General features: G+C 41.7%; 1 protein-coding gene across 6 annotated transcripts in view; it reads right to left on the bottom strand.

Annotated features, from left to right (window-relative positions):
* The window catches only part of LOC109418311 (dual specificity calcium/calmodulin-dependent 3',5'-cyclic nucleotide phosphodiesterase 1), a 760,467-nt gene that overhangs the window by 735,607 nt on the left and 12,477 nt on the right, over nucleotides 1-12,383 (bottom strand). For all 6 annotated transcript variants that reach the window (XM_029859413.2, XM_029859409.2, XM_029859414.2 and 3 more), the window contains exon 2: nucleotides 1,158-1,385. The gene's annotated coding sequence lies outside the window, so the exon portion shown is untranslated. The remainder of the gene's footprint in view (nucleotides 1-1,157; nucleotides 1,386-12,383) is intronic.

The following is a 12,383-nucleotide window of genomic DNA, read 5'->3' as shown; positions in this document are numbered from 1 at the left end:
ATGTATGATGGAACCTCTACAAAACCTCAAATGATATTTCAGTTGAAGAAATTCAAAAATTATGCCACAAAAAAAAAGATATAGCAAAAATAATTTTTAAAAATTTATAATAAATTTTTTCGTCAAGAATTTGACATAGATTTTCTGAGGATTACACAGGGTAATTTTTTTTTAAATTAATATATGGGATTCATGCATGAAAAAAAACAAGTATGATTTAAGTGGGCACCAGTAGTCTTTTTAACTCGTTCTTGGAGTCCATTTGAACTTGAGAAATTCTAAATGAAGAAAAATGTTTTGTTCGTCTATTATTTTCCCGCAAAAAATCACATGCCCGAAGAAAACTCCCAGTCGCGACAAGAACGCGTCACACAATGTCGAGCAGCTTTTGGTTGAACAAACAAACAAACCATTCACTATAGTGCCTGACTGTTTCCCATTACGAAACACAACCGACAGCAGTCAGTCGTCTACAGGATTGTTGCAGCAGCAGCAGCAGCAACAACAACAACATTGATGGCAAATGTTGTCATTATCATCGTGACTCCCCCTTAAGGGCTATTATGCGATTCTTCCTCGTCGGAAGAATAAAACATTAAAAAGGGACAGAAATTGTTCTTTCCGACATACTACGACGCGCTAATTGTAGAAGCTAAATCCATTTTCCACACCGCACTAAGTATGGTGTTTGAACAAGCTAAAAGCCCTTTCTTTTTTGGCTAAATGGAAAAGAAGATTGCGCGGGATTCCGAAAAGTAGAAGTGTTTCCATCCTAAGATGTTAGCATGTTTTATATTTCAGAACGAAATTGAATTATTTTATTCAAGCAGTGACTCTGGTCGTTAACCATTCAATCATGTTTGACCGAAGAAAAAGCGATGGATGAATGAATAAGTTTAAATTGGTGAGCTCGGTTCATGCTATTATTTTATTTCGGAATAAAATAAGTTGAAACTAAACAAAAGCATCTAATGTATTTACCATGAATGGTTTAAATAATATTGCTATTATAAAACGGGTACATACATCCTGAATATTCTAAATGGTCTTGCTTCACAACTTCAATATAAAACATAAAATAGTAAATGTCAAAAAAAAAATCCATCACCGAAGAGCATCTGAGTTCTATTATGATTTAGATTGTTATACTTAAATACCTTCAATGTTCCACTTTCTAAGCCGCGTCACCCTTCCAATTTCTGATTATATTTCGAAGCACTGCATCACCCTTGTCACCACCGATTTTCGCTTTCTTCCGTCTCCCGACAACACGGTTCATCTGGGAATAAACTCACAATTAATTAAATGTCCTTAATATCGCTTTTCACTTTTCCCATCCCATCTTTTTCACTTTTGTACGTGCTTCATTTTCTCTGAACACTGACCTGAAAATGAAAAAAAAAAGCCATAATAACACTTCGATTCACTGCGCCATCCGGTTCGACCACCATTGCTGGTTGCAAGCTCCCGGTAAGCCTTCGTGTTTTCACTGCTGTCGCGTCGCCTCCCCCGTAGGTACACACACAATCTGACGCACCGATCTAGGCCCAAATCTATTTTTACCCGTTCACTATCGGACGACCACGTGCAACACCCACCCGTACCATCCAACCCAGCGAGTCCACCCGTTCCGATCCCACACATAGGTAGACGCAGCAGCAATCTCTCTCACACCATCACGGACCCCCATCGGGGGTGGGGCTCCTGCAGGTGCGACTTTTCATTCGACCATCGTCGATGATAACATATGCGCGCCGGATATCGGTCGCAACCGGGATCAAAAACGCAGCTTTCATTAAGAACTATCAACGTCCATTTGTGGTAAGTCGGCAGCACTAATGAATGCACCTCTGCACAGGTATCACTTGCACATTCCTTGAATTAACAATTACTGCGAAGTTTTATAAAATCAATCATTGCCGGAATAGTTTTTTACAGGTATCGTAAATTTGGGTGAAATTGACCAAGATCGTGCTGAGGGTGATGTGCTCGATGTCCATTGTCCAGTCGTCCCAGGCGATCTCCTTGAGTGTCTTGAACAAAGAATATGTTTGGTCCTGTGCATCGTGCAACAATACCCGGGTAGAGATCAAGTGCTGACAATCAAAACGCGTTATTGGTTTGTTTGAGATAAGAGGTAAAAGTTGTCGGGGTCCGTGGCGCAGTGATCCACACGTTCGCTTCATGGGTTCGATCCCGGCCCCGGCACTTTTTCGTCAGTTGCTCTTCCCACCGAGAGCAGCTGACACCTGATGACCCTCTTCGTATGATATAGCCCTAACGAACCCGGAATTAGGATATCGGCGAACCGAAACTCATAATGGAAGATCCCCAATTGGGTTTTAAAATTTTGAAAAATGTATTGATTTTTCGTTTTTTTTTCAGATTTTTAGAACTTGATTGTGATATCTAAAATCAATTTCAAATGTTTTTTTTTAAATCACCTTTTGGCAGCTGGGCAACTGCTTGACACCTCCGCCCAGTACAAAATGCGACGATGGGTGATTCGACAAATCGCTCCAATACAAACTATAAATTGATTTTTAAATAGGTTCCCGGGCTCCAAAATTTATGAAAATTTGGATTTCGGCTTAGTTTGGCATGTAGATTCAAATATGAGATTATCTCAACACCGCTAAAGAAGCCAATTGGACTGAAAAAGGAACAGCAGCCACTCATCAACATCATCGTGCTTATCATTCTACCGTGGACAGGGTAGAAAAGTGAAAGTAGCACAAAGGCACCAGTTGGATATAGTAGAATTAGAACAGAATACATTTAGGCGCTGTACAAAACATGTGTGCCAATCGCTCATTTAGTGCTCTAGTGGACAAAAGAGCTGTAAATTAGGTTAAGTGTTTAAGAACAAAACAAAAGAGGTAAAAGTACTGAAAATAATATCAAAACTTTGTTTTTGAACCATCTGTCTAAATTTGATATTTAAATATCAATCAAATATGTAGCTCACTGCTATTGGTCAGAACTTACCAAGAGCTAAATGTGCTATGACGACGATGTTCCGGGTGTAAATTTGAGATATTTATTTTAGTACTTTAGCCTCTTATCTCTAACGAAAAAAAATATCACGTTTTGATCTCCGCATCAAAATATGCTATTATTGAGCTTCTTCCCTCTACTCGGGTAGTAACAATATCACAATCTGTATTTTCCGGGTAAAGGCAAAGAACAAACCAAGGACAGAATAAACATTTTACCATCATTCTCATTTTATAATTCTTATGCATATCACTAAATAACTCGTTGAGAGCAAACATTGTTATCATTGTAAAATTTGTTATATCCGAGTTATTATTGAATAACAATAAACAACTGAATAATAACAAAAATATGCAATCATAGCAAAAAACAAATCTTCTGAGCATCCTAAGTAAAATAACATCCCAATGGCATATTTTGTAATCATAACTTTTTTTTTTGTTATTTATGAGTTATTTAGTATTTATTTTATTTTAAATAGAATATTGATGAAGAGCACACTTTGTTATGGGTTTGTTAGGAATAAGAGCGAGTAAAAAGTGTAAGTTCGAGCTCGCCGGTCGAGGGGAAAAATCGGCGCCGACCGACAAGTGAGGGGTTTTAGGTTAGCGCGAAAACGGCATTCTGGCTGGTGATGCTACGGCGCAGCATCACCTGTGAAAAGTGATAGTTCGGTCACGCCGGTTGGGGAAAGAAATCCGGGTGACGCGGTTTGTGCTTCGTTCGATGGAGAGAAACCCAGACAACCAGTGATGGAGGTACATGAACTGGTGAGCTCGTTTCATGCTATAGTTCACTGTAAAGATTAGTTATTATCTGCTTAATTTTATTTTTGATGCACACTCTGATAAGCCCGTCACTTCAAGTATCGGAATTCATTCCTCAAGATTTTTATGTAAAGTAGATTAAGTTCTGAGAGTAAACATTGAGTGACCATGAGACGCGAGTGGTGGATTGTTTGCTTCATGCGTGAAGCGAATAGGGTCGAATCAGCTTGAATAGCCTGTCGCGTAGGTTGTATTAAATATTAGGCCTTTACTTGATGATTGTCTACTTTCCACGTTAAGTGAAAAATGGCGCGGCGGTGTGTATGGCGTTTTACTAAATCGGAAATTTGTACCACTTGCCGGGGTAAATCTTGGCCCAACGATATAATCCCTACTAGCAAGCATTTTTATCTACACTCGATTCAAGCAATTCTGAGTAAGTCTAAGTGAAGCGTCGCGTTCAGTGTATTTCTGTGTGGAAAAGACTAAAGGGTTTCTGTTCCCTAGTGGAGTGGAGACGCGCGATAGAATTTTCTTTTTGGCTTGTTTTTGCGTCAAGAAGAGGTCAGTTGTTAACGGCGGTTTGTGTATATTGTGTGTATGTTTGTGTGTATTGATCCATTGTCAAATAATATCACCAACCATAAGTGAATTCCATACTACCCTACCCTACTAACAAAAATTCCTTCCTGAGACAAACGTGAAGATGCAGCGATTCGCAACAACGTTTGTCTCACTAACATTCCCGCCCATCCTCGACCGTAAGGACGTGGCCGGCGCCGTTATTGATCTTACTACAGTTTAGAGCTCTCGAACTGTGAACATTGAGAATAGTAAGCTAGTGGCACGGTAAAGGCTGGGTACGCTGCGCAATTCAGATCCCATTGTGATCCACTAGCCTCTGCCCAGCAACTCCTATCCCTACCTCCACGCGGTACCGGCCGGAAACTATGAGCAACCTTAGGGAAGATCGGGTAACCAACCCCGGTGGGAACTTTGGTCGTAGGCTGACAGGGAAGGGGGGGTTTGCTTCGGTAAACCTGAGCGTCTGTTCTCCAGGAGGAGCGGCTCACAACAGCGTCTGATCCCCATGTTAGGGGTGGCTGATCTACGTCCGAGTGCCAGGGAAGGACTCTAAGCTCAACTGTGCACTATGGTCCTCCGGAAAGTAGGGGGTTGGTGTCAGGGCTCGTAGCCGTAAAAAACCATTGTAACGGAAAATCAGCAACAGAATAATACGAACCGAAATTAGTAATACGAACCGAGACCAACGGCAACGACCCCAGTGAACAGAAAGGACTTGCGATTGGAAACTCGGTACGTGGAACTGCCGATCTCTCAACTTCATTGGGCACACCCGCATACTCGCCGATCTACTGAAGGACCGCGAGTTCGGCATCGTAGCGCTGCAGGAGGTGTGTTGGGCAGGATCCATGGTGCGAACGTTTAGAGGTAATCATACCATCTACCAGAGCTGCGGCAACACACGCGAGCTGGGAACAGCTTTCATCGCGATGGGTGATATGCAGAGGCGCGTGATCGGTTGGTGGCCGATCGACGAAAGAATGTGCAGGTTGAGGATCAAGGGCCGATTCTTGAACTTCAGCATAATAAACGTGCACAGCCCACACTCCGGAAGTACTGATGATGACAAGGATGCATTTTACGCGCAGCTCGAACGCGAGTACGACCGCTGCCCAAGCCACGACGTCAAGATCATCAGGAAATTTGAACGCTCAGGTAGGCCAGGAGGAGGAATTCAGACCGACGATTGGTAAGTTCAGCGCCCACCAGCAGACGAACGAAAACGGCCTACGACTCATTGATTTCGCCGCCTCCAAAAATATGGCCATACGTAGCACCTTTTTCCAACACAGCCTCCCTTATCGTTACACCTGGAGATCACCACAGCAGACGGAATCTCAAATCGACCACGTTCTGATTGACGGACGGCACTTCTCCGACATTATCGACGTCAGGACCTATCGTGGCGCCAACATTTTTTTTTTTTTTATATATAAAGATTTATTTGTCGATATGCTTAGTAAAATTATTTACAATAATTGATTAAACTTCGATTTCTAGTGTAAATCTTAATGCATCTACATCTATCCTATTATTGGAATCATCAATAAAGGCGATGTAATTAACTAAAGCTTTTAGTATTAACGATCGTGTTGCTCTTGATGTCCATTCAAGTGCGGGTCGCAGTAGCTCCTCATGAACAAAGGACCGCCGACCGGTTATTGTCGACAGCTTGCGTTGTAATACTCTCCATGCCCCATTTATTCTAGGGCACAAGAAGAATCTGTGTTGAAGAGTTTCGCTGGGCTCCGCACAGTGCAGGCATTGTTCCCCATCCGTCCTTCGCATTCTGAACAGCAGCCGTCGATGCGGTACTTTCTGATTAGTCCACATATATAGCGCCGACTTCTGCGGAGACAAAAGGCCACGCATCGAGATGTTTGTCCACACACGAGGCCAGTTGCAGTTCGGGTAGTCTGTTTCTACTTTGGGCCTGTCCGTTTGTTCCACGAAAAATCGATGGATGAGATCGGCGGATGGATAATGGCGAATTTGGAAGGGTAAATTTGCTAGATTTGTGAGGATTACCTTAAGGCAGGGAAGATCTGAAATTAGATTGGCTTGGGGGGGATTTGCTCGGTTGATATAGGAGTAGTAGAAGGGAAGGGACTCGATCTCGTTTAAGCACCGGTTTATCAGCAACGATTTGCACTTAAAAGCAGGGAGATGCAGTTTCAGTCCTCCGGCTTCCCTGGCACGCGCTAACTGTTGCATCGGGATGGTCGCAGGTACTCCCCGGAAAATGTACCGCCGCATAGTAGCAGTCAATTTCGCCACGTGTGCCGCAGTTGGAGTCAAATGTGCAGCCATGTACCACATCCTCGACGATAGGAATGTATTGAGCAGGGTAACTTTTTGGTGTAGCGTTAAGCTACGCATCGAGTGAAGCCACACCTGCCTTACAAAGTTTGTTACGATTGCGTTCCAGTTTGTCGTTACCATCTCCCGCACAGAGTTGGTGAAATGTATCCCCAGGATCTTGATTGAGTGTTCTGTGCGCAGCCATGGCACAGCCAGAGGATTATCAATCAGGCCGACGTCGATTGCCATCGTTTTATTTTGGTTTAACACCGCCCCGGACACACGACCGAAACACAGAAAGAGGTCACGCATCCCATCAAGCTTTTCGACGGTGGTTACTATTGCGCTGATATCGTCTGCGTAGGCAACGATCAAATCATCACCACATACTCGTTCGAGGCGACGCAGAAGAGGGTGCAAATATATCACAAACAAGTGCATCGATAGGGGATCCCCTTGCCGAACCGACCGCTCGATCGGGATACTTGCAGAGAGATGCCCATTGACCAGTATTCTGGACGACGACGCCGCTGCTATGTGCGACAGCAGGTCCACCATCATTCCGTTGAAGCCCAATCCTCGCATAGTGTTGAACAAAAACCGTTGGTCGACTCGATCGAACGCATGGTCCAGATCGAATCCAATTAATTTCGCCGTCTGCCGTCTTGATTTCAGTTGGGCAATTCGATCTTTTATTCCAAGTGTAGCTTGAAAAATATTTTTTTTGCCGTTAGAACATTTTTGAGATTCTGTTAAAATGTTGTGCGTGCGCATCACATTTTCTAGTCTCGCTTTGAGAATCCGTGCCAGCACTTTGTAATCGAAGTTGACCAAGCTGATCGGTCTGTACGAGTGCGCACTGTCCCCAGCATTACTTTTTTTTGACCAACACAATCACCCCATCGACAAACTGTGCTGGGAAGTTTGAGTTGATCGCTTCGTTTACGACGAGATTCAGTTCACGATGAATCACATCGAAGGCCCGTAGGTAAAACTCTTTTGGTAGCCCGTCGGGGCCTGGCGATTTTTTCGATGCGCTTGTGCGGATTGCGGAGAGGATTTCTACAGTCGTGATTTCGCTCATGCATGCTTCGTTGATGGGATCCTGTTCGGGAATTACTCTGTCGCATTGGAAGACTGTGCCATCTGCTTCCTCTAGATTTTCTCGCGCGTAAAGGTTCGAGAAGTATTGCACCAAATGATTCCTAATAGCACCGCTGTCATCGATGATTTCCCCTTCATCGTTTCGGAGCTGCTCGATAGTCGTTCGTCGTCTCGTTCTTTCGCCCAGTTGGTAGGTAGATATTGGTTCCCCCGCAACGTACGATTCGTTGATAATGGTAAGTTTGCAGTTCCCAAGTAGAGCGCTCAAGTAAAATTCCTCCTTTTTCCGTAAGTAATTTTGACATTTGTTTAACCGACAGCATTTTTACGAAACGATGCTGTAAGAAGGATGTGAAGAATAGGGCACTGCATACGGCGGTTGCTATAGCATATTATCTATAGATAAATTGTTCGTTGTTCGTGTGGCGTTTCGTGGCCTTGTTGTTTACGATTTGGACTTAGAGAAATTTCGCTCGTTTCCTCAGGAAGTGTGATTGAAATTTAAATTTAATTTTTTTGCGCGCGTATGGGGAAATTCCAGATAGTGAGATTTCAACGGAGTTCCAAGGGAAATGCTAATGAGAGACATTGCGCTGGGATTCTGAGGGAACTTTTAATGGTATTACAGCGAGAACTATGGTTGGATACTAATTATAAATTCTGCTATATTGGAGTTCAGACTACCGTGGGAGGAATTCTGCTGGGTTACCTTGTGGAGTTTGAGACGAAATACGAGGTAGGACAAAGCTTCACGGGGAATTTAATGAAGATCCATGAAAGATTCTTTGTGATGAATCTTTTGGCATTTCGTACGAAGGTTTTTCTTTGGGGTTTCGCAGAAAGTCCTCTTGAAATTCTTCCAGATGTTCCACCGAAAAATCCACCAGAAGTTCGCACGGGATTCTCATAAAATGTGTCTGAGATTTTCATTAGAAGTTCTATAAAAAATCCCTCCGTGAGTTTCTTCTAATTCAGGATTTATTTATTTGTTTTGTTTTGTTTTTATTCTGGGATCGTCTAGGAGTTCCTTCAGGGTTTTCTCCTGAGGTGTTTTCTAAGATTCTACCAGGAGTTTTTTCGAACTTTTCTACAATAATTTCATCCGGGATTTCTTAAGTATTTTTTATTCGGGGTCACTCAGATATTTATCCGGAGATTCCCGCAGGAATTCCATTAGGGATCATTTCAAGAGTTCCTTCTAGGATTTCCACAGGAATTAATTCTTAGATTCGTCCTGGAGTTCTTTCTAAGATACAACTTTTTGAGATTCCTCTAGGTTTTCTCTGGACGTTTCTTATGTGAATCCTCAAAGAATTCTTTTTGTAATTACTCTATCTTCTTCCGGGATTCCTCCAGGAACTCCTTCTAGATTTCCTCTAGGAGTAAATTTATGGGTTCCTCTCATAGTTTCTTCTGGTATTTCTCAAGGTTTTCTTCTAAGATTACACCAGGGGTGGCATCAGGGACCTCTCCAGAAATTTTACCCGGGGTATCTTCCGGGAATTTTTCAAAAGTTCTTTCCGGAATTTCTTCAGAACTTCCAGACTCCTGGAAAATAAGTCAAGGTTCTTCCAGGAGTTCCTTCCAAGATTTGTCCAATAATTCATCCAGGATATCCTTCCGGGATTCCTCCAAGAACTTCTACTGGCATTCCTTGCAGATTACATATTCTGGAATTCATTCTGGAAGTTTCTTAAACTTTGCTCATGAAAATACTCCAGAAGTTTTTTTTTATTCTTTATGGAAGTACTCCAAGACTTGCTCTTGAGTTCCTTATAAAATTCCTCCAACAGCTTCTTAAGGAATATGTCCAGCAGTTTTGTAGGGAATATCTACACGAGCGATTTCAGAGATTCTTTCAATAGTTTCTTCCCAGATAAAAATCTGAAGACATTCCAAAAGGTTCTGGAGAAATCCTAAAAAAAATTCGTGAAGGAATCCCTGAAATAACTTCTAGAATAATTTCATAGGAATCTTCTGGAGGAATCTCGGAAGGAATTTCTAGAGAATTCCATGAAGGAATCTCTGAAGGAATCCCGTATGGAGTTACAGGAGTAATCCTAGAGAGAACTCCTGGAAGTTCTGAACAAATCCTAAACAAATTGCTGGAAGAATCTCTAAGGGAACTCCCTTTGGTATCCCAGAAAGAACTCCAGGAGCAATCCTGAATTAATTTCTAGAGAGATCTAGGAAAGAATTTCTGGAGGAATCCCAAGCAGAAATTCTGAGGGAATCTCAGAGCAATTCTCGTAGGGATCTCGGAACGAATTCCTGGAATTCAGAAAGATTTCCTAATAAAATGGTTAATGACTAATTTTTTACCAGGAATAGTGTATTACGTAAAGCTAATACCATACAAATTTCATCAAAATCGGTTGAATATTGGTGGAGATATCGTTGAAACAAGAAATTTGCCATTTGAGAAGTTTGAGCAAACGATCGTTTTTAAAAATATCACTTCTTCACCGTTATAGCTCTAGAACCAAAAATACTGAACCGATTTCAATCAAAACTGTTCTGTATGTAAAGTATACATGTAGAAATATTGTGTAAAAATTTCATTCAATTTGATCTAGCCGTAATAAAGTTTTAGCCGCATATGTGGCACAAAGTGACAATAAGCAAAAATGTTTTTTTTTTGTATCATGACATTCAAACAGTTATAACTTGAAAAGCAATTTGGCTAAGAACAGTTTTAATAATGGTTTTACAGTTTCAAATGTTAATAAAAATCGGAACAGTCATGACAGTTATACAAACAAAATAGTACACACGGAATAAAATGATTAAAAAGTACCTAAAATATGCCTTGAAGCGATTTGAGTTTTGAATACTAGAAAAACGTATTGAACCGATTTTGAGATTTTTTTATCAGTTTATTGATACTCTGTTAAGAACTTCGAGGCAAATTTTCAGACGTCTTGACGAGTTACATCAAAATCATAACCTACACAATTTTTAAAACGGGTGAAAAAAATTGCTAAAATCTTATATTATGATATTAACAATATCTGCGCCAATATCAAACTAAATTTGTTGCCATTGTTATGGTATTAGCTACACATTATATATTATTCCTGGTAAAAAAAATATTTGATTTTGTGAACGCAATCAAAAGCTATACATTATTTTCTGTGTCCAAATTTCATCGAATACAGTCTTTACTTCCCAGGTTCTAGTGCACCATAGAACATTCAACAAACGAAATGAAATGATTATGATGCAACAGTTTTTAGAATCATTGTCTCCTTATCAGCTAAACTCAAATGCTATTTACTTTTTTTTCAACACTCGAACTATTTATAAACAATTCAGTTTTGGGGTGTCTTTATAAATTTTTAAACTACGTAACGGCAAATTATTCAACCTCAAGAAATTAAATTCCGTGTTCAGATGCAGCCATGCTGAGGGACGACAGAGTACACATTTTAGAGCGACACGGCTAAATACTAATGCACACTGTGAACGCGCAGGCGCGAAAGAAGAAACACCAAGAAAGAGAAATGTCCCTTTTACTCACGGAATAATACATCGACATATTATTCCGTACGGAAAAACAACAACATGACTGACAGCATCGCATGACAGTGCCATCTGTTGGCAAATAGCTTTCTGGCTGCGAATTACTTATCAACTGCGAACGCTTAAGTAATTTTGATTGCAAAAGTTTTACGTGAGCATTACTTGTCCTATCCTTTTACACAGTACTTATCAAGTGGAAACTAGCCATAAGCGTAAACATCTCGGTGAAGCGGCGTTGATGGAGGAGCATTTCGGCTTTCACCTGATTGATCCTGATGAGCATGGTGCGGTCATTGTGGTAGTCATCATACGCTTGCCGCAGTAGCTCGAAGAGGCGTTGTTGTTCACGATGAAAAGTGTCAAAAGCGGTTTTTGATTTCCATCGAAAGAAGGAGCTGATTTTACGTTTTGCGCATGATAACCACCATTCCATCCAAGATGCGTAGTATCGGCGTTGGCGGGTCCAATATTGCCATCGTGTTTGTAGCTCCTCAATATTTTCAGCTGTCAGGAGGTGAGGACGGAGTGACCAAAAGCCGCGGCCGGGTGCTCTGTCAGGGAGAGGAAGGCATAGTCTTGCTGTAACGGCTTTGTGGTCCGAGAAGCAAACGACATGAACAGCTATTGCTCTCAGATGTTCTCGTAAGCCGGCACTGACATAGAGTCGATCGAGCCTGGACGAAGAATTGTGCGATATAAATGTGTATCCCGATTCGTTAGGTCGGAGCTGCTGCCACACATCAAGCAAGTGGAGCTGCTGGACGGTGGATTGGAGAGCGGGGCTGGAATTGGATCCCGTAGCATCTCTCAGTCGGATGACTGAGTTAAAATCGCCGCCGACGACGATGTGATCGGTCCGATATCGCAGGTAGTAGGCTACCGTGCTGTTGAAAAAACTAGGGGTGGGTAATGTCTGAGACATAACCGCATTGTTGACGTAGGACAAAGGCTGGAATGAGGTTCCGACTTTTATATATTGAAATGGGCCCTTTAATTTGAAGTCTTAAATCAGCTGATTTTTCGTGTCATTGTTGTCCGACCTTCGTAAATAAATGCATAACGAATTTATCACATAACGTCGGTTTCCTGCAATAGGGGCACAACTCA

This window comes from Aedes albopictus, chromosome 2, assembly GCF_035046485.1.
Source record: "Aedes albopictus strain Foshan chromosome 2, AalbF5, whole genome shotgun sequence".
Classification (NCBI taxonomy): domain Eukaryota; kingdom Metazoa; phylum Arthropoda; class Insecta; order Diptera; family Culicidae; genus Aedes; species Aedes albopictus.
The sequence above is the reverse complement of the archived record's forward strand: the minus strand, read 5'-3'. Positions and strand labels throughout refer to the sequence as shown.